General features: G+C 43.7%; 1 long non-coding RNA gene and 1 other non-coding gene across 2 annotated transcripts; both read right to left on the reverse strand.

The window, feature by feature from the left end:
- Window positions 1-5,658: 5,658 nt before the first annotated feature.
- LOC122686502 lies at window positions 5,659-22,295 on the reverse strand. Its single transcript, XR_006338798.1, has 3 exons — window positions 22,165-22,295; window positions 7,266-7,270; window positions 5,659-5,671 (listed from the first exon to the last, which is right to left on the reverse strand). It is a non-coding gene; the product is annotated as an uncharacterized LOC122686502 (long non-coding RNA).
- TRNAR-CCU lies at window positions 9,799-9,880 on the reverse strand. Its single transcript has one exon. It is a non-coding gene; the product is annotated as a tRNA-Arg (tRNA).
- Window positions 22,296-22,820: the final 525 nt, after the last annotated feature.

The raw sequence follows: 22,820 nt of genomic DNA on the forward strand, positions 1-22,820 counted from the left end.
GGAAATAGGACGCGGATGCCGGGCATGAAGTCATTATTTCTGCAGCGCCGTTCCTGTCTTTAGTTTACAAGCATGTCAGGGTGTGCAGTCCAGGCATATTTCAGAAAGGAAGCCCCCGTCTACATGACGTGTGGCCGCCGACAATGCGAACTCCATAAAAGGCTTAAGACTGAAACTTTGAAGAGAAAGCATTTCTGCCCCGAGTATCCATACGTGAGGCATGCCTGTAACCCATTTAGACCACTGTGAGCTTTTAGGACTCAATTTTGTCCCAACTATGTGTTGGAGAAGACTCTTGAGAGTCCCTTGGACTGCAAGGAGATCCAACCAGTCCATCCTAAAGGAGATCAGTCCTGGATATTCATCGGAAGGACTGATGCTGAAGCTGAATCTCCAATACTTTAGCCACCTGATGCGAAGAGCCAACTCATTGGAAAAGTCCTTGAGGGTGGGAAAGATAGAAGGCAGGAGGAGAAGGGGATGAGATGGTTGGACGGCATCACTGACTCGATGGACATGAGTCTGAGTGAGCTCCAGGAGATGGTGATGGACAGGGAGGCCTGGCGTGCTGCCGTCCACGGGGTCACAGAGAGTGGGACACGACTGAGCGGCTGAACGGCAACAGCAGTCACCTAAATCTCCATCTCATAATCCCTTTATTCAGAACGGAGATGAAAGCAAGCTATGAAATTTAAAATTGCTACCACAATACATCCGCAGTAAACTTGCTCTAATATTGTTTTTCTAATCTAGGTTGAGGAGATCAGTCTGGGTGTTCATTGGAAGGATTGATGCTGAAGCTGAAACTCCAATACTTTCACCACCTCATGCGAAGAGTTGACTCATTGGGAAAGACCCTGACGCTGGGAGGGACGGGGGGCAGGAGGAGAAGGGGACGACAGAGGATGAGATGGCTGGATGGCATCACTGACTCGATGGGCATGAGTTTGAGCAAACTCCGGGAGTTGGTGATGGACAGGGAGGGCTGGCGCGCTGCGGTTCATGGGGTCGCAAAGAGTCGGACACGACTGAGCGACTGAACTGAAGTGAATTGAACTGAATCTAGGTTGATCTCATGTTCTAGATGTTTACTGTTTAGGTAAATGATGTTTGAGATGCTGTGCCTAAGTTCAGAGTTTGTTTTTCCCCTCCTTATGTGAGCTTTTGAAATAAACGTTATGAAGAACCCTTAAGTACTCAGTCGTACAGAGAGCATAACACTGCTTCATAGGAGTGGAAAATTCTAGACTGTCTGGCGGTATCAAAGATTAAGGCCCTGGGACTCAAGCAAGTAAGTGACTTATTCAAGCCCACAGAGTTGGATAGTTAGATAGTTAGAGCCAGGATGTGATCTTTAATCTAATGACTAAGATAAGTCCATGCTGGGGCTTTTCTGGGGGCTCAGTAATAAAGAATCTGCCTACTTTTAATTCAGAAGACATTAAAAGGGGGTTCAGTCTCTGGTCTGGGAAGATCTCCTGGAGAAGGGAATGGCTACCCACTCCAGTATTCTTGCCTAGAAACACCCATGGACAGAGGATCCTGGCAGACTACAGTCCATGGGGTCACAAAAGAGGGAGACATGATTTAGCGACTAAGCAATAACAGAACCCCATGCCGTCCCCTCCATTGTGGACGCTTCGGGCAGAGCTAATATTCAGAAGGGAAAGTTGGAGACTGTCTCCCTGCAGGACGGCCTTCTGGAGGGTTCCGTGGAGGTGGGTCTAGCCCAGCACTTAAGCATTAGGTAGTGTCACAGGCTGAACTAGCAGCTCAAACCACAGTTTCTGCCAGCACATGTCTTGTTCATACCAGCTGAGGGGCTGGGCCGTCTCCAATCATGGCATCCATGTTGGCATCACCTACCCTGCACTCCTGAGCTGGGGTCTGACGGCTGGCCATTGCCAGGTTCCTAGGCACTGGTTTAGATCGCAACAGGACCCTTCACCCCTCTGGAGTTCTCCCCTCTGAGTGTTTGGGAACCCGTTCCCCGGCTCCTGGCCTGTAGGCGGCTTGTGATCATGACTGCGATGCGGTCTTCACTCAGAAGTATTTCCATGTTTGGAATTTCTTCTCAATCTTTTCCTGTCTTTTTTTTTTGGAATATTGTCAACGGTGGACAATTTTCACACTTTATTTCTGAAAGGAGACAGAAAAAAAAAGACAATGACTATTCAGAGCCAAGTGTGGTGAGGAGGGTGAGTAATGGAGCTATGGAATGCTACTCTGGTTGAAATAGGTGCCATTTGCAAAGAAATAGATGGATTGTTATTCGGCTCATAAACTGACTCTGAGAGCAATTCCCAAGAAGACGTGAGTAATATCATTAGACAAATTCTAAATCTTAAGGAAGGTATTTGAAGGACAGTACTTATTTGCATGGATGAGTTTTGAGGCTTTGTTTAAAAAACTTCAGATTCTACCCACAAAGACACACATGATATATTGACTATTTTCAGCTCATTCATTTGTATCCTCACTTCCCTTGGATAATTTCCATATACCTACCTGCTCAGCAAAACCAAACGTTGACACCTTGAAACATTAAAATAGGATTCAATACTGAACCGAGTAGTAGCTCTGAGCCAAAAAGAGATAGATTAAAAATATTGGCCTTACCCACTCCTATAAACCCAAGATTTATGACAAATCCAGGTCATGCTTTCCAAGTCTGTGCTTCAGTAAATCCAAGTGCAAACATGTGACAACCCAGTCAACGATATTTACACAGGCTTTCCCACTGATGATTTGTTAAGCTACATCGCACACTGAGGTTGGTAAAGTGAACTGATCAGCTTGTTGCTTCAGTAACAAATAGCCAGCCTGCCCTTCCACGGGGTCCCCTAGACCCGACCCAGGATCAGAGCCCCGGGAGCAGCCTCAGTGTTACCTGAGTCAGCCCTTCCCAAATTCTCCCTCCTGTGGGTTCCTCAGAGGCCATTCTGAGGAGTGGGTGATGATGGGATGAGAGGATGGAGACAGAGGTCAGTTGGAATATGATTAAAAATGTTACATCACCTGACTCAGCGAGGTATTAACAGCTATAAAACATACAACAGCTAAGTAAATAAATCTGTAGTGTCTTCTTTCTAAGGAGAGGGCTTCCCTTGTGACTCAGCTGGTATAGAATCTGCCTGCAATGCAGGAGTCCTGGGTTCCATCCCTGGGTTGGGAAGATGCCCTAGAGAAGGGAAAGGCTGCCCACTCCAGTATTCTGGCCTGGAGAATTCCATGGAATGTGTAGTCCCTGGGGTCGCAAAGAGTCGGACACGACTGAGTGGATTTCACTTCACTTTCTAAGGAGAACTTCAATAGGATCAGTTTGTTTCCTCAGAGTTCCTAAACTATTAAATAGGCAACAATGCCTTCTTCAATTTATTTATAATGATTTTCTTTTAGGTTTCCATGCTTATTTTGCATACATTGGAACCAATTATCATTTAGTTTGGGTATACCTTCTCTTCTGACAGTGACGATACCCTTCTATTTTAAGAACACTAAATTATATAATATGTAATTATAGATATAAGATTATATAACTTTGTTAAAAATAATTGTGTTCAAATGCTAATGAGACAAGCACTATTTCTTCTGACTCATCAGCATTTTTATGTTGATTCATAAGTAAAGTCAAAACAATTCCCCAGTACTATTCTAGAGGGAAAATGAAAGTAAAAAAAATCTACATTTCCAGTTAGAAAAAGCAACTTCCAAATCCACTCCCCTAAAAGGAAATAGTACTCTAATTTGACTGTGACTTGTCTTTGCTCTTCCATACACAGGATTTAAAAGGAGAATTTTATATTTATGTACTTTGCTCAAAAAGTTTATTCTTTTAGTTACTAAACGTTAAGTATTAAGACAAAGAACTGTGTCAGTTTTTCCTGTAGATAAGATATTAAAACATCTTTTCATAAGCTTTAATTCTCATGAAATTAAGATTCAGTCACATACTATTATAATATCGAATTGTGGGTTTTCCCTCTATCTTTATACCTTACTTGGTCATCCTTTCAGTTTCTAATAATCATTTCCCAAAGATATTACTGGTTTTAAACCTACACACTGATACAGAATTAAGAACAAACAAAAATGAGTTTACATCCTTAAGGAGAATATTATGTGTACTCAGACTGAAATTACCATGTATTTGTAGTAAAGATAAGTATTCATTTTTAAGATACATGAAACATTTTCTTTTTTAGTTATTTTCTTTCAGCTGTCCTGGGTCCTTCTTGGGGCATGTAGCCTCAGTAGTTGTGGCAAATGGGCTTAGTTGCCCGGAGACACGTGGGGACTTCTCAGACCAGGGATCAAACCTGCATACCCTGCATTGGCAGAACTCTTTACCTGTGGCCCACCAGGGAAGTCCCCTTGAAACATTTTTAAACAAGCAAATCTGATAGACCTGCTGAGGTTTAACCCAACATGATTCAGCAGCTTGTGTTTCTCTAAGAGGCAGAGGGTATTTTCTCAGTTTTTAGTATCCAATTCTACATCTTCCATCTTTTGAGGCCTCAGTTCTATATTAAATGGAGAAGCTCCAGTGGCGCAATCGGTTAGTGTGCGGTACTTATATTAAATGGAATACTCATTTTTAGGTTAAAACTTTTATATGACTTACTCATGCTTTTCATGTGCTTGTAAAAAATGGGCTTTCGTTAATGGGATAAAAGAGAACATTAAGAAGGGAGATGTGTCCCCACCGGCATGTAAAAGCATTTAATTCTATGTGAGATTGACATTATAGAGGCTCAAGTCAGACGTCTGCAGGACTGAACTGCAGAAGCAAAGAGGTTTCCGTGCAGTTTTCACCCCGTTTTTGACAGAGGCTTCAGAAGCCCTCTCTGAGTCTTTTCGGGTTGGATTTGAACCAGGGATCTGACTTGTATCGCATCAGCTGGAATCAGTTTCAGGTCTTAGCGGTTGTCTTAGGAAGCGGGCACTGGACGGAATGGTGCCCCCAACGGGCATCTTTTTGATGGGATGAGAAAGATGCAGAGAAGTAGGAAGCCTTAGGAGCTCACGTTGAGAGAGAGGAGAGGGAGGACCCTCTGTGAGGAAGGACACAGTTGCTCAGCTGGTTAGAGACACACATCATGTGATGATCATCCTTCCCAGGGCCAATTCAAGAAAAGCCACGACTCATCACTGGGGAAGAGCCTAGAAAAGATAGATGGAAAGTGAGACTTGTGCCCGGGCGCTCATCTCAATGTTTTGGCTTTTTTCACTGCTGTCTTATTACTTCCTTGTGCCTTTATTTCCTTAAGGTACTTCTGACAAGCCAGAAAAGGGTATTTGTTCAATAGCCACACTCCACTATATATGGACTAGGTATACAAGCGCCTACTGTGCAGCACAGGGAACCGTATTCAATACACTGTAATAACGCATCATGGAAAAAGAACATGAAAAAATATGTGTAACTGAATCACTTGGTTGTACACCTGAAACTAATATAACATTATAAGTCAACTACACTTAAAATATATATATATATATATTCAACAGAACAAAAAGGTTGGGGTGCCCTATCCCCCTCTTCCAACGTCTTGTGCCAGGTCCACTCCTGATACAGAAGAAAGACTGAGTCGGAGAGTTAAAGAGCCTCCTGTCTTACAAGTAATACCCGTGCGCTGTGGCTCCAGTATTCCGATAACTAAGTGGGTATCTTTGTTGTTGTTTAGTTGCTCAGTCATGTCCCATTCTTGGTTACCCCGTACACCAGCCCGCCAGGCTCCTCTGTCCATGGGATTCTCCAGGCAAGAATACTGGAGTGGGTTGCCATTTCCTTCTCCAGGGGATCTTCCCGACCCAAGGACCGAACCCTCATCTCCTGCATTGGCAGGCAGATTCTGTACCACTGAGCCACCAGGGAAGCCATCAGTGGATATCTCCTTGATCTATAAACAGACTCATCCACTGTGCTTCCCGTGTTCCAATAACTGAGTACCTGCGACATCTGAGTGAGACCACGTGGAGGACACACGCTTCGGCCGCTACTTCTCCAGATCTCTTGCTTGCATCTCTTCTATCCTCTCCCTCCCCGCCCCCAACCAATTCTTTAAAGCATATCCAAGCCACATGAAAGAGTCAATTCCACCAGGCTTCACTTCCTTCCTTCAACACCTCCACTAAATTACAATCAGAAACTAAAGAGCCCCAGATTCCTCTTCTGTATCCTAGGCCAAATTCCAGTTTCGACTCATATGTGGAGACTACTTAGGCATCTTGATTTCTTCAGATGGTTTTCTGACCCAGCTTCGTTGGAAATGACTTAGAGGTAAAACCTGGGACTGACCCTTTCACCCCGAGTGACGAAGCTCTTCAGAAGTTGAAGGGAGAGTCTCTCCAGCAGTTTGTGGTGAGGCGTTCTCCTTAATTGCAGTCTTTAAAATGTCTCCCTGAAGACTAATGGCTTCATAAATTGAAGTCTTTTCTTTCTTCATTTATGCTTCCAATAAATAGTCTTCTCATTCTTTGAGGGAGAGCTTTTGAATAGCTAATGTTTGGAAAATAGTCCAAACCTGTTTATGTTAAAAAAAAAAAAAAAAAGAAAAAAACATTCCAATGGCATGACATACAACAGTGTCTATGAAAAATTGATTTAAAAAATTAACTCTTAGATGACCTCTTTTATGAAAACTAGGATACATAGATGAATTTTAATGAGGAATGACACTGGGAAGTGAATGGAAAACTTTAGGATAAAACTAGGATAAATCATTGTACAGAGACGAATATAAAATTAAGTAGTTTGTCATGGAAAGAAGAGTTCTTTTGAATATGCTTGTTCAAACTCAAAAGGGCAAGGTTCCCCATCCCCAATCACTGAGACATCATCTATAGGGACCTCGGGAGATGCTCTTATCAACCCAAGCGTATCACTGTAGCCTCACAGTCTTATTTGAAATCTCACTTGTTTTCAGGCAAAAAGCACATAATAGCAGCTATCAACATTTGAGGGAACCGGAAGATTTGAGACATCACAATCATTTGAATTTCAATTTCTCCATCTCCGGACTTGTGATGCAATAAAATGAAGCCTCCCACTATAGTCCAGTCCACTGCAAAGTCAAGCCCCAAATGGCTGAATGAAGATCTGAAAGGCTTGGAAAAAAAATAAATGAACTGCCTGCTTTTCATTACTCTTCCCTCTCAGGATGGAGATACATCTGGTTTTCTGATTACACTTTACCGTAGTAAAGAAAATTCTAGTCTAGCAGGTCAAACCAGCTGATGACTAGCCAGCTCCAATTACTGACCTGACCTGCTTCTAACCTCAGAGGAGGAGGGAAGGAGAAAGCCCTTTTCTCTCATTCTCAGAGACTGAAACATGGGTGTAGAAGGTTGTGGGGTTTGTTCCTTGATTAATTAAAGTTGCTTATTCAAATTGTGCTTTAGTACATGGTCTTTAATTATAAACAAAATAATGCCTGACTTCCTCCATAAAACACTCAAAGGCAAAGAGAAAGACTAGGACCCTTTTCTTCTTGTAATAAAAAAGACAACAAAAACACAGTGACTTCAATATGGCATTTGGAACTTGATTTGTTCTACTTAATGAAGAAAAGATAATAGTACTTCTCAAAGGAGACAGTGTCTCCTAAGATAAGGCTTTTTTGAGGTTTTTCTAAACAGGCAGTCTAAAAGCCATTTCTAACTTCCGAGCAAACTTCACTGTAGGTTTTGATGAGCTTTACTAAACAGTGCCTGTAGCCTTGTGTATTTTAAAATACGTTCATCTGATCTAACTTTGACTCAAAAAAAAGTCTTGCCATCACTTCCCAGTTTATGGAGGGATTACACAATAATTTAACATTGTTTTGGGCAAGCCTTTCAAAGAAATAGGAAAAATACCTACCTCCATGTTGAAAGCAGGCTATTTAGGCCAATGGCTCACAGCAGTATACACAAACCCAATATTTCTATTTTTAGGTGACAATTTGAAATGTATTTTTTAGATGAAGGTAGCTCTGCTTGTTTGAACCAGGTGAAGATGCCAATACTCAACTTTTTGACCTATAAATATAACTTCAAATGGTTTGACTTAATTCTAAAGAGAACCAAATATAATAAAGTTACTATATCAATATATCTAAATAGTCATCTTTAGCATATTACCATAGGTGACTTTTGGAAACAGTTATTTTCTAACTGAGGAGGGTGATAAATTGCCACGATCCCTTTAGCAGGACTTTGCAGCTTCCAGGATCTAATGCCTGATGATCTGAGGTGGAGCTGATGTAATAATAAAAGAAATAAAATGGGCAGAATAAAGGTGATGCACTTGAATCAGCCCAAAACCATTCCCACTCCTTGGCCCATGGAAAAATTGTCTTCTACAAGGTAGGTCCCTGAGCCCAGAAAGGTTGGGGACCGCTACTCTACTACATCAAGATGTAAACACTCTGAAAAGTGTTTTATGTAATACTTTACAAAATAAGCAACCTGATTCCTCCTTCTAGAAAGAGCACAGGTGTTCACTTTGATTTACATTTTGCATCATCCCTATGAAGCAGGTTGTGCTTTGCCCATGTTACAGATGAACCAGCCAAGGAGAGCTTGTGTACAAGGCAAGAGTTACTCCTTAGATCTGCTGTTGTGGAGTCCACTCCTAAAGCCTGGATTTATTTCCTTCAGAGTATTTAAAAGGCACCCAATAAATGAACACCAATATTCTGGAAGCATTTAATGACAGTAGATTTGAAACAGTCCATAGATGCTTGCTTTATAGGCTTTTAATTAAATTAAGCCAGTAAAAATACCAGATGTGTGCATTCATTTTATCATATCTGGATGGCTTCTCCCTTCTTTTTTCCTGGATTCCAGTGTGTATGTTTCAGCTCAATTTCAAACCATTTCTGGCTGCCTGTTACGTACCCAGCACCTCCATGCCTGCTGTTAGGTATGAGGCATTACTGGGAAAAGGAGAACATGGTACTACGTAGCTAGAATCTAGGAAGTCAGTGGAAGGACATTAACAGAAATGCAATGAACAAAATAAGCATAACATCACAGGATGGGTAACAAATCACTGTATTACAGAAAGCCATCGGATTCTTCTGGACAGTTGAGCGCGGCTCCTATTGAAAGACCCTCACTGCCACCATTTCTCTCATTTTAGATAAAGATGCTTCAGCAGAAACTCTGATCAGAGCATTCCCACATCCAACCAAACATTTATAATTAAAAGCTTTCCACCGGCTAAGCAGGAAGTTCCTCTCTGGGCTGGGTTCCTGCTTTTCATTCTGTTCACTCTGTTGTTAAAACCAGCAACAACCTTTAAGAAAAAGTCCCCTCCATCTTGCCTCCTGCTGCGCAATTCACAGCTTTTGTCTTTGTCCCCTCACGTCCCTCTATGAAAAACAAACTGCACCCATACTTCTCAAATGCCTGTCTCTGAGGATGACCTGCTTTTCCACCCGAGGTTCATCTAATCCAAAAGGAATGTTCCTTTTGTTGCATCGGAACTGAAATGTTGAATGTTTTCAATCAAGCCTACATCCTTTCAGGCTCTCCGTATTATGTCTAGCAGAGGTAGATGGTTCAATCCAGTCTTAATTAACAATTATAATCTCAAAAATAGCAACATCAACTATGAAAAGAAATCAGAGGAGATAGCATCACTGGCCTTGCACACGCAGCAGGTAAGCCTGCCCACATCAATTCCAGCTTTGTTGAGGTTAAGTCATCCCACCTCTTTGCCACCCCATGGACTGGAGCCCACCAGGCTCCTCTGTCCCCCACCATCTCCTGGAGTTTGCTCAAATTCATGTGCAACTGAACTCAGCGAACAGATGAGGATGGGATTCGAACCCACACGTGCATGGCACAATGGATTAGGAGTCCATCGCCTTAACCACTAAGCCAGCTCATCACACAATTCCAGCTTTAAGCATTGCTGTTTCCCCTCTAGCTCTCTCTCCATTTTCAGGCACGTCTCCCTATAAAGGGCAGCACGTCTCCCTATAAAGGGCAGCACGTCTCCACTCTCCCTAGACCCTGCCATCCCACCCGCCCCCCCCCCCCACCGCCCTCAGCCCTGCCCTCTTGGAGATGGCCAGTGCCCTGCACATCACCCAGCTCAGTGGGCTCTAGGCAAGCTGACGTCTGTCATCTTCAGCACAACACCTCTGTCACTAATGAGAGGGCCTCCTAGGTGGATTCCAACTGCCTGAGTCTATCCAGGCTGCTACCACAGGACACCGTGGACTGAGACGCTTGTTTACAAGCTGCCTACAGTTCTGGAGACTGGAAGTCTGGGACCAACGTCCTGGCAGACTCAGTGTCTGCTGAGGACCAGCTTCCTTGTCCATAGATGCCTGTCTTCTTCATGTGTCCTCGCACACCGGTGCGCAGGGAGACTTCTCTGGGTCTCTTATATAAGAACATGAATCCCATTCATGAGGACTTTGCTCTCATGACCTAATCACCTCCCTAGTCTCTAGATTTTGTGACTGCATATGAAGCTTCCTCCACTAGAAGACCCAGCTCTCCTCACCTGTCAAGGGAGTTTCTACTCAGCATGTAAGCCGAGCCTAAAAAGATACTTTGTTCAGGAAGTCTCGCTTATAACCACACCTGTACCCACTATGTGTGTGTTAATGGCTTGGTGGTGTCCAACTCTTTGCAACCCCATGGACTCCAGCCTACCAGGCTTTTCTGTCCAAGGAATTCTCCAGACAAGAATACTGGAGTGGGTAGCCATTTCCTTCTCCAGGGGATCTTCATGACCCAGGGATCGAATCCACCATTGCCAAGATCAAATGCTGCCTCCTCTAAGCTGTGAAGGCATGTTAAAAGCAATAGCTCCATCTTGGAGCTGACTGAGTTGTAACTGTTCATGTTTTGCCTCTTCTAGACCAGGATTTCTCAATCTTGGCACTGTTTCCATTTTGTACTTGTTAATCCTTTGTGGGGGGAGATGGTCCAGCCCATTAGGAGACCTTTCGCGGTATCCCTGACTGTTACTCACTAGACACTTACCCTAGACCTGACAATCAAAAATGTCTAGACAGCGCCAAATGCCCCCTGACCCTGAACAACCACCCCCAGTTGAGACCCTCTGCTCTGGCTTGCAGGATTCACTTTAGGCAAAGCTCTCATCATCCTCATCAAGCACGGGATGTGGAAATGCAAGTAGTCAATGCATGTTTATTAAATGAAACCAATTGACCAGATGATGTCCTAAGCCTTATGAATCAACTATTTGAAGATAAATCTTGAAATGACACTAACTATGAATAGGTCATCCTTTGTGTATGGCATTGTGGGCTCGTGAAAGGATATGATTGTATCTTAGTCGATTCACAAAAGATGACTCAGTTTCTGATCTGGAGATAATAACTCATTATATAAAATAATTACTTTATGAAAGTATTCTATTTATTTCAGTGGGAAAACAGGCAATTAAAATCAGGATAGGTCAGCATGTCGTTTCAATTTTTATACAAAGAAAAGAACATCTTTGCAGTATGTATCATGTTTCAATTGATACTTTCCCCTGCATTGTTACATTAAATCTGGCCAAAGCTAGGAACTTGAGAGATAATGTAACACACTTGAAATATAGTCTAAATTACCTTACAACGAATCACTGGCAGTGACCCTTATGCTTTAAGATCTGTGCTTGATTAAAACTCACATTTTAAACCTTAAATGAGGCCCACCAATTTCAAATCTCTTTCCTCCTCTTCCAAACCACACAACCAATTATATATGCATTTTCCTTCAAAAGCTTCATCTCTCAAAAGGATCCTGCCTGCCTTTATCCAAGGATTATGATGAGAGGCAAAACATGAACTTGATTCTCTTCCAAAAGAACTCCTAAGTAATTAAAAGTTTCGCAAGTGGAGAATCTGTCCGTTAGTTTGGGACAAAGTTTGGCTTCAAGCAATGAACCAAATTAAATTAAAACCTACAAGTAATTGGTTGTAAGTGTGCATGTATTGAATCTTACCCCTGGTCCTTATTCTCCATAATCAATGATAAAATTCTTTTATGTCCTCTGAAATGGATTAACCAACTCAACAAGCCTGCCTCACTTTTCCCAGCTGTTCAACTGAAAGTTTTAGGAAGCCAAGTTCTGCGTGGTCTGGTAGAACGCAGTAACAGGAAGCCTTCTAATTTTGAGGTTAGTTGCGTACTCCTTAGATAAGACTGAAGCAGTCCCTGAGGCTGACAGAGTGCCTAGTCGTCAGGTGTCACTGAGTGAATCACATTTAAGGCTTATCTTCTTCTCTCCTTTAAAGATTTTTCAAATAATTTCGCATTTTTGATCACTTTATCATCTTATTGTCACCTTTAAGAATGCTTTAATTGACGTGCGTTATTCAAAAAGTAGGAATCTTAAAGATAGAAAGATCCCTTAGATTGCATAATTCTTCCAAAATAAGTGCACAACAGCTACCAAAAGTAAAAATCAATAATAAATACCAACACACTTGAGAGGTAACGTGTATTATCATCCAATGTAATAATCTGAAAGTCAGGACACACAGCAAACTGAAGAAAGGATCCGAAGAAAATCTGACATAATGAACTGTTTGGTAAACCATCTCAGATCTCAGTCCCTTAAAACATCCCTGGGTCGGTCTAGATTTTTCCCACAATCCCAGAACTCTTGTCCAGTTAACTATTTTACATTTTCTGGAGTGTGGGAATAGATGATTCAAATTTCACACATCAAGAGTTAAACCCCCCAAAGGGCTAATTAGAGAGTTTGAAATGGACATGTACACACGGCTATACTTAAGTTGGAGAGCCAGCAAGGATCTACTGTGCAGCACAAGGAAGTCTGCTCGGTGTTAGGGGGCAGCCTGGATGGGAGGGGAGTTTGGGGGAGAAAGGATACATTATATGTATGATTGAGTCCCTTTGCTGTACCCCTGAAACTATCACAATATTGCTAATTAGTTATACCCCAATATAAAATTAAAAGTTAAAAAAAAACCTTAAACCGCTGGCTTCCTCCTGCCGTCTAAGAGTACCTCCTACTTCTCAATGCATCCTTCATCTCAAGTGATTCGCAAGGACGTGGTACAGTGGGCCCCACCAGGAAAAGTTAGATTAATTCTTTGATTTATGAGAATGTCCCTAGTCTTAGAAAATATACTGATATATTTAGGAGTAAAGAGTCATATGAAAGTAACTTATGCTCCAGGGATTCAGGACACAAATGAAATAGTTTATGTATATTATGTATATTTATACACAAACACACAAATTATATTATGCATATTACACTAGAGACCCATACCAAGAGGGCCAGGAGAAATGAAGCCAACAGGGTAAAATGTGAGCAAGCATCCCTTGAACCACACTTGCCCCTTTCTGTCAGTTTAAGGTTATTTCCTAGGACAGTTTGTTGTTGTTTTTTAATGGTATTGTCACCCACTCTTCTCTCCCTCACCCACACTCAGGTCATCAGAAAAGCCATGCTGACCGGACTCTAAATAAGATCCACAATCTGGCCGTGTCTCCCCCTCCGCCACGCTGGTCCCCTGGCCTGAGCCCCAGATCCCCGCTGCAAGAGCCTCCAGCCCAGCCCCAACCTCCCGCCTCTGGGACCAGCCCCCGAAGGGGCTCGGCTCTCCGCTCACAACCCGCGCCTGCCTCACCCCCCACCCCGGTGAAGGCCCGACCACACCGGCACGGCCGCCTCCTCCCACTTCCCCCCTCTCAGCTTTGCTCTCTCTCCCTTCCTCGACTGTTCCTCCCCCAGGTGTCGACACAGCCGGCTCCAAGATCACAAGTCAGCTCCATCAGCCCGCTTTCCTCTGAACGGCCTCTTCGCCTCACTCCTCTCTATTTTTCTGGACCGGGGGTGAGAACGCTTGTCCTTCAGGACCAGAGCCAATATTTGCAGCCACGTGGCCTCTGCACAGTTACTCAGCTCTGTCCTTGTATTGAGGCGTCCCTGGTGGCTCAGATGGTAAAGAGTCTGCCTGCAATGCAAGAGACCCAGGTTCAATCCCTGGGTCGGTCGGGAAGATCCCCTGGAGGAGGGCATGGCAACCCACTCCAGCATTCTTGCCTGGAGAACCCCAAGGACAGAGGAGCCTGGTGGGTTACAGTCCACGGGGGTCGCAGAAGAGTCAGACACGACTGAAACGACTTGGCATGCACTCTGCGTGTCAGGATACTTAGAGAACGTCAGTACATTTGTACTGAATGAAGGAATCAATCACGACAAGACCAGGGTAAGAATAAAGAAGGCTAAGCTGTGGTTGGCGAGAGGAGCCTCCAGGGAAAAGGACGCCTGATGAGTGAAGTTGCTAGCAATCTTCACCAATTACAGAAAATGGAGATGATGGTTCTGGGTGCGGTTGGTCAACCACCCCCTGGAGGGCTTTGTTGCATGGCCAATGCCCACACTTTTCAGGAAGTTATAGCAGTGTCCAGGGCTTTAAGAGAAGTACAGCCAAGACAGTGAAAGGCAGGAAACGACATTTGAGGAAGAGTTGGAAAAACCTGATGTGGAGGCATTGAGGCTTAGCCTAAGAAAGCAGAGGTTTAGAGTAACATGCTCAGGGTCTCCAAACACTTAGAGTTGTCAGATTGGAGGATTAAATTCTCCCCGTTGCTCCAAAAATCAAACCACCTTGTGAAAATTATAGACACGTTGATCTTAGTCCAATAGAAGGAAGAACTTTCTAGGGACTGGAGTCATCTGAAAACAGGATGAACTGCCATCTGAAGACATGTGCTTCTCATCGCCAGGAGTTTTCAACTACTTGTCAGGGCCAGCCTGGAGCACTTGGGCAGGAGGTCAAGGTCTTCACCCAACCAAACAAGGTTCCTCTAGACTCCGTGATCGGATAATTCTACAAGTCTTAAGGAGGAAACACATCCAGAAACAGAATTGATAAACCAATATGGCAGCTCACAAGACAGCTGGGGTTATTAGGTAGGGCTCCAGACTAGTCCAGGAGACAAGCCCAGAGGAAACAGTTCCAATGAGTCATCTTGAATTCAGACAAAGCACAAAAGACGTTGGGGCAAAAAATCTTAGGACGAATAAGGATGATGGGTGAAAAGCCATGCTACAGAGAATATGAAGTCTTTCAAATGTTAGTTGTATGTGTGCGTGCATGCTAAGTCACTTCCGTCATGTCTAATTCTTTGTGACCCCATGGACTGTAGCCCGCCAGGCTCCTCTGTCCATGGGATTCTCCAGGCAAGAACACTGGGGTGGGTAGCCTATCTCTTCTCCAGGGCATCTTCCCAGCCCAGTATCAAATCCACATCTGTTATGTCTCCTGCATTGTCAGACACGTTCTTTACCATTAACACCACCTGGGAAACCCAGGTCTATGCATAGACAAAAAAAAAGGAAAAAATGAATATTATTGACTTTCCCATCCTGCGTCACAGCCAAAGGAAGAGAAAGGAGAGGCCCTCGGGCCACAGGCTTTTGTGATTGGTCTCCGAGGAAGCCTCAGAGAAGGGCCTGAGTTAAGGCCAGGCCAGCCACCAGACATCCACATCTGTGTGAGGCAGGGGCTCCCAGCCCAGGCCCCCAGGAACCCAGCTCCACCTTAAAAGGCCTGCTGGACGGTTTCCATCAATATCCCTGTGTCTTTGCAGAGATCTTTAAGCTCTTCAGAAGCCTTGCTCTCACTTTCAAACATCAGAACCCCTTCTCCTGATCATATGCTCTTCCGACACCCCAGCATTCCCCAGCCTTTGACAGAGAAGACTCCTAAATGACTTGCCTCCAGTTTGTCTTCCTCAAGCTATCCAGGCTACTGGCACGCTTTAACACAGCCACGCCACTTGCCAAGCCTCTGCTCTGTAACCCCCTGGATGCTTTGCGCGTGCTCTCTTTATTGGAAGCTCTGAGAGCATCTGACACTGGCTAAGCCTCTGCCTCTTTACGGAAACGCTCTCTTCCTTTTTGCTTCACGGAGAATCCCTTTCGGAGGTCTGTATGTCAGACACTAAGTCAGCATGCAAAGACAGCGCTGGAGATGATGTATATCCCTTTCTCCAGGGGATCCTCCCAACCTAGGGATTGATCCCAGGCCTCCCACATCGCAGGCAGAATCTTTAGCAGCTGAGCCACCAGGAAAGCCCAAGAACACTGGAGTGGGTAGCCTATCCCTTCTCCAGGGGATCTTCCTGACCCAGGAAGTGAACTGGGGGTCTCATGCATTGCAGGTGGATTCTTTACCAGCTCAATCCCAGCCGGATATATAATGAAATGCTATTCATAAAAAAGAATGGAATTTTGCCATTTGCAGCAACGTAGATAGAACTAGAGGGCATTGTGCTAAGTGAAATAAGACAGAGAAAGACACAGTGTGATATTATTTATATATGGACTCCAAAAATGCAAACTATGTAACAGCATAAAAGAATCAGACTCACAGATACAGAGAATTAACAGCTGTGGTGGGGGTGGGGGTGTGACATAGGATGGGGGAGGGGGAGGTCCAAACTATCAGGTATAAGATGGGCTCAAGGGCATAGTGTATAATACAACATGGATAATATAGCTCATATTTTGTATAACTGTATGTGGAAAGTAACCTTTAAAAACTGTATACAAATGAAAACCAAGAGCCCCGGAGGCGGTGAACCTGAGACTTGACTCCCAGGCCGTTGCTTGGCGCCCTGTGGATAAATCCCTACGTTGCTGCAAACGAACATGCAAACATATGATGTGTGTGGTTTCTGTGCCGAGTTTACATCTCCGTGGACAGGGGTACGAGCGCTGTGGGCTGTCTCCCAGCTGGGTAACCCACAGAGCCTCCCTCTTGCAGGCCAGCTAATTAGCAGTATTGGTTCCACCGCCTCCTTCCCCGCGCGCCCTCCCCCCACCCCAAGTCTGCCATTTGACATAGTCACAGGTTGTCACTCGGCCCTGATTCTGCCCCGTCACCGTTCACATACGCCGTGCAGGTCCCCGCACGTCCATGCTTCTGCTCCCACCTGGGTTGTTCTGGCTCTTGCCCCGCCGGGGGCATGCCTCCTCTGACATCGCCTGCTTCACACCTCTGCTCCTCTCATTCGCCTTCCCCATCCCTCACCGTCTTCCCTGCTGGCCCCTCCCCGCGAGCTCCGTAGGTTGGGGTGGACACTCCACCCCTCACTTTGGACTCCTCTGTGCTCATGCGTCTTGCAGCACCTGAGATGAGGGCTGGACTGGCCATCGCTAGCTGTATCCTCCATGATGACAGTCGCCCCTTTATCTCTATACCCGGAGTGACTGGCACAAATCTTCACTCTTAGTGAGTCCTAGAGGGTTTGACACAAACCTAGCCACCCAAATTCAGCTGAGACGGGAGCCTTAAAGCCGTGGGATAGTCTGGACTCGGAAATCTACCATGATCCATCCAGAGGATCTTTGGGTTTTGCTGTTGCTGTGGTTTAGTTGCTCAGTCGTGTCCAACTCTTTTCCAACCCCATGGACTGTAGCCCACCAGGCTCCTCTGTCCACGAGATTTCCCAGGCAAGAATACCGGAGTGGGTTACCATTCCCTCCTTCAGGGGACCTTCCTCACCCAGCTTTTATGTGCTGCTAAACCACTTCTCATTTTTCTCCACTTTCTTCTTTGCTTTTTAAGCGTCTGTGTACACATAGTCATGATTTTCTTCCTCATATTTCAAGTGATGTTTTTTCAAAAGAAGCCCCAGTTCCCAGATCATCGTAGATTCCCAGCAGTAACCTAGAAAATATCTAGACAATCCCTTCCTGTTGTCAATATTTATTCATGTCTAAATGTTGTTGACTGAGTGATACAGACTCTGAGCCTGCAGGACAGAGCTCATGTATAAATGCATTCTGTTTATTTACAAGCCCACCAGTAACAGTCTACAAACCAAGGCTACAATGATTACCATATATTATTTGTACAAACCAACACATGCCTTTATAATTAGCACATCTGTGGCAAGTTTTGTTGTTTGCAAAGATGGCTTCCACTGGAGGCTACTTTCCTAGAAACTAGGTCAGACTATCAAATTAAACATAGGATTTGATTTAGAACCCTTTTCTCTCCTCTCCCCAAAACTGTGGTACTTCACAGAACTTAATTTATTAATAATGTATGAATTAATAAAATTTGAGGAAATTAAATGGTTAACATTAATTATACTGCTAATTTTATATTCCTCAAAATAAAACTATTTGGCATTGCAGTCCTCACAAAATTGAGTGTACCATAGGAAGTCAATACAAAGCTGCAATCAACAAGTATAGAATACCGAAGTACAGTTCAGAAACTAAATGCAATTATTAGCATCATCTGTCTTTAAAGTGGAGCTTCCCAGGTGGCTCAATGGTAAAGAATCCTCCTGCCAATGCAGGAAATATACGAGATACAGGTTTGATTCTTGAGATGGGAAGATTCCCAGGAGAAGGGAATGGTAACCCACTCCAGTATTCTTCCTTGGAAAATGCCATGGACAGAGAAGCCTGTTGGGCTACGGTCCATGGAGTCACAGAGTTGGACACAATTGAGCAAGTTAGCACACACACACATGTTTAAAGTGAATATAGAATTGTGTGCATGTTAAAGAAAACCATGAATAGTCAGATTGTAATAGAATTACACCTGGAAAATTTTCCTTGGGGAAAAAAGTGTCTTCCAGGGGTAAAGCTATGGAAAAGACTGAGCTGGGCTGGCACTTTATTTAATAACCAAGGAAGTAAGGAGAAAGAGAGCTAATGCCATGTGACAACTGTGTGTCTCTAAGATGGAAGCAGACAAAAGCACAGTCGGTTCAAGGAAGACCAAGCCAACTGAGAAACTTGCTGGTTAAATTCAATGAGGTATCACTGGAGAGGAAAAAAAAAAGAATGCTGAAGAGCCTTAGGAAACCTATGGTTTATACTTGATCTTTACTCTTTGAGCAAATGTTCAGTGGTCACCTACTATTGCCCATCACTGAGAAATTCATCAGCTTCTTTTGAGGGGAGGCCCTTATTAGATAAGACCCATTTCCCTCTCTGATGCTTAAGGCTTTACACTCCCAGGATAAGCTGTAACTTCTGTATTACTTACCCAATGTTTAAAAGTTGAATCATAAGACATTACACTTAATGCCATTATCCTTTTCTTTCTATTTCTGCTCTATATTTTTACCTATTTACACATCTGCGAGCCCCCTGACACAGCCGTCCACTGTAGAAGCCACTCTCAGCTTTGTGCAATCCACAAGCATCACTGTGGTTTCTTTGGTTTGACTCCCGTCATTAACAAGAAGGGGAGCTGGCCTGTGACTTAAAGCATGGGCTCTACTCGAGAAGAAGGCACACACGAGTCCAAGGATCTCTGCTGACCTGGCAGGTGAAGTCCTTGAAGATAAGCAGCGATTCCACTAGTGCAAATAAAGGAAAGGCCCAGAGAGGCGTGGAAGGAAGGAAGCCCCCAGGCCCGAGCAATCTTCCGGTTACAGAGAGATAGTCAGCGATGGATACCCTTTCCTTTGGGAGAGTCTGTTCCCTTCTTCTGGGATAATACTCAATAAGCCAACATAGTTAAAGTTCAATCCCCATGCTTCTTCTTTTTAAAACCTGTTTATTTTTATGTATTTCTTTGTCTGGGCCAGGTCTTAGTTGCCGCACATGGGATCTTCGATCTTTGTTGTGGCATGAGGGTTCTAGTTCCCTGATAGAACACGGGGTAGAACCTGGGACCCCCACATTGGGAGCACAGAGTCTCAGTCACTGGATCACCAGGGAAGCCCCTCAATCAAGAGGGAGGGGATAGATACAAATATAAATAGATAATTCATTTAAAACTCAACATTCAACACTTAAAACTCAACATTCAAAAAACTAAGATCATGGCATCCAGTCCTATCACTTCATGGCAAATAGATGGGAAAACAGTGGAAACTGTGATAGACTTTATTTTCTTGGGCTCCAAAATCACTGCAGATGGTGACTGCAGCCATGAAATTAAAAGTTACTTGCTCTTTGGAAGAAAAGCTATGACCAATCCAGACAGTATATTAAAAAGCAGAGATATTACTTTGCAACAAAGGTCCATCTAGTCAACGCTATGGTTTTTCCAGTAGTCATGTATGGATGTGAGAATTGGATCATGAAGAAAGTTGAGCACTGAAGAATTGATGGTTTTGAACTGTGGTGTTGGAGAAGACTCTTTAGAGTCCCTTAGACTGCACCGAGATCAAACCAATCAATCCTAAAGGAAATCAGTGCTGAATATTCTTCGGAAAGTCTAATGCTGAAGCTGAAACTCCAATACTTTGGCCACCTGATGCAAAGAACTGACTCATTGGATAAGACCTTGATGCTGGGAAAGATTGAAGGCAGAAGGAGAAGGGGACGACAGAGGATGATATGGTTGGATGGCATCACCGACTCGACGGACATGAGTTTGAGCAAACTTCAGGAGATGGTGATGGACAGGGAGGCCTGGCGTGCTGCAGTCCATGGGGTCGCAAAGAGTTGGACACACCTGAGTGACTGCACTGAACTGAACTGATAACTGATTCATGTTGTTGTACAGCAAAGACTAACATAACATTGCAAAGCAATTTTCCTCCAATTAAAAAAAAAAATCACCTTGCTTCTTGCTGTTGGCCTGACATTCTTACCTAGTCATGCACATCCTTTCCACTATGGAGGAACAACTGTATTCTTCTTGTGCAGACCTCAACTTTTCCACAAGCCAGAAGTTCAAATCTCTGCACAGATTAAGAAAATGTTTATCAGCCTGGGATTCCCCTGTTTAACATTAAGCTAGGATGAACTTCATAACCAAGACTTACTATAGAGTGGAGACCTTGAGAAATTTATGAATTTCTCTATTTCTCAGCTGTGGATTTAATAGGACTTTTTTTCCCTCACAATTTCTTTAAGCTACAAGAGTTGTGGAGTAGCTCATCTCTAAATTATGACCAGCTATTGAAAGAGAAGGCACACAGAGTTTCAATATTTTCAATTTTCAAAATTTCAATATTTTCAACGTTTCCTATTTTCCCCAAAGAGTATCTTAAGGACTCTCTCTCAAAGCTCTCCTGAAATCCATAATATGCAAATTCAGCACATTATAAATATCCTCTCTGCCTTCAGGCAAGACAATACCTAAACCGTTATTATAAAGACCTTCAATAAAGACTTTGCCATCTCCTGGGTTTCAGTATTTAATAAACCTTCCCATCAGTCAGCTCTTAAGTCTAACTTAAGTCCTGCTTCCTGGTGTTCCAGTTGAGAAATACCCTTCTATGAAGGGATTTGAAATTTGGGAAATTACTCATCAGCATAGGTATCACTGCCAGAGATTAACCACACATGGAAATAACTGAAGCCTGATGCTTTTGAAAATAGAATCCCATTATTCACACTTTCTGCAGCCAAAGACAGAGCCACGAGATTTTGTGGTAACCTATTTGGGGAGCCAGTCAGGCTGTTAGATTCAGCCATGAGATGAAGCTCCCACCTCCATATTAACCTCAGTCCAGCCAGCACGATGCAGAGAAGCAATTTCTACATTACAATACAGAACTCCAGGCTCATTACTGTCTTGGATACCCTCAGGGTGGTAAGGACCTGCTTACACATCTTTTCAGATGAACACCAGTAGGGATGGTTATTGACCACAAAGTCACCGGAATTTCTCCTGGGGACCCTTCAGAATCAGAGTGCAGCTCATCACTTTGCTCTCCCTTCATCTCAAGGACCCTCTGCAAAGAATATCATTCTGTTTGCTTCCATGTCCCCTGGTGCAGACTAGGTTAGTACCATCTGATGGCTGCTTTCCATAGTGAGAAAATCCTTATCTGGCCTTCCCCCTGGAATTCTGAAAGATCTATAGTGTCTGTCAAACTGACCGTGCAGTGTGAACAATTACAAGGGCAAAAATAACATCTGCAAAGTTGGATTCTACAGCCGTAATCACATGGGGCATTTTTATATACAGATCTTCCTTCACTTATGATGGGGTTACATCCCGATAAATTCATTGTTAGTTGAAAATGTCTTAAGTCAAAAATGCATTGAATATACCTAACCTTACAAATGTCATAGCTAAGCCCAGTCTACCTTAGACATGCTCGAAACATTTACATTAGCCTATAGTTAGGCAAAACCGGCTAAGACAATGGCTATTTTATAACAAAGTGCTGAGTATCTTGTGTTAAGTATTGAACAGTGTGTGTGCGCTCAGTCTCTTAGCCAAGTCCCACTCTTTTATGACTCCTTGGACTACAGAATGCCCGGCTCCTCTGTCCGTAAAATTTCCCAGGCAAGAATACTGGAGTGGGTTGCTATTTCCTTCTCCAGGAGATCTTCCTGACCCAGGGATCAAACCCACATCTCCTGGATCTCCTGCATTGGCAGGTGGATTCTTTACCACCGAGCCACCTGAGAAGCCCATTGAACACAGTATTGAAAGTAAAAAGCCGCAGGGTCATCGGGATCCAGGATGGTGGTTAGTGCATCAGTTGTTTGCCCTTGTGATCTTGTGCCTTGCCACCTCTCCCCAGCATCACCAAGAGCCTTAAACTGCATACCTTCAGCTGGAGAGAAAATCAAAGTTCAAAATTTGAAGTACGGTTTTTACTGCATGCGTATGGCTTTCACACTATAGGAAAGTCGAAGAATCCCAAGTCAAACCATCCTTATGTCCGGGGCCGTCTTTATGGTCCTTTGAAAAGAGAGCTTTTACATATTTCCATGCGACATTGCAAAGAAAATTCGACAAATCCCTTCAGTAGGTGCTAAATACCATCAACATCTGAATCATCTTTAAATTATTTCCTTAACAATAGCTCCATTTTGAATGGTACAAATTACTTGGCTAAAAGAGACGAGGAGAGCGCCAGCATGCTGATAAACTCTC

Source organism: Cervus elaphus, chromosome 30 (assembly GCF_910594005.1).
Source record: "Cervus elaphus chromosome 30, mCerEla1.1, whole genome shotgun sequence".
NCBI lineage: Eukaryota > Metazoa > Chordata > Mammalia > Artiodactyla > Cervidae > Cervus > Cervus elaphus.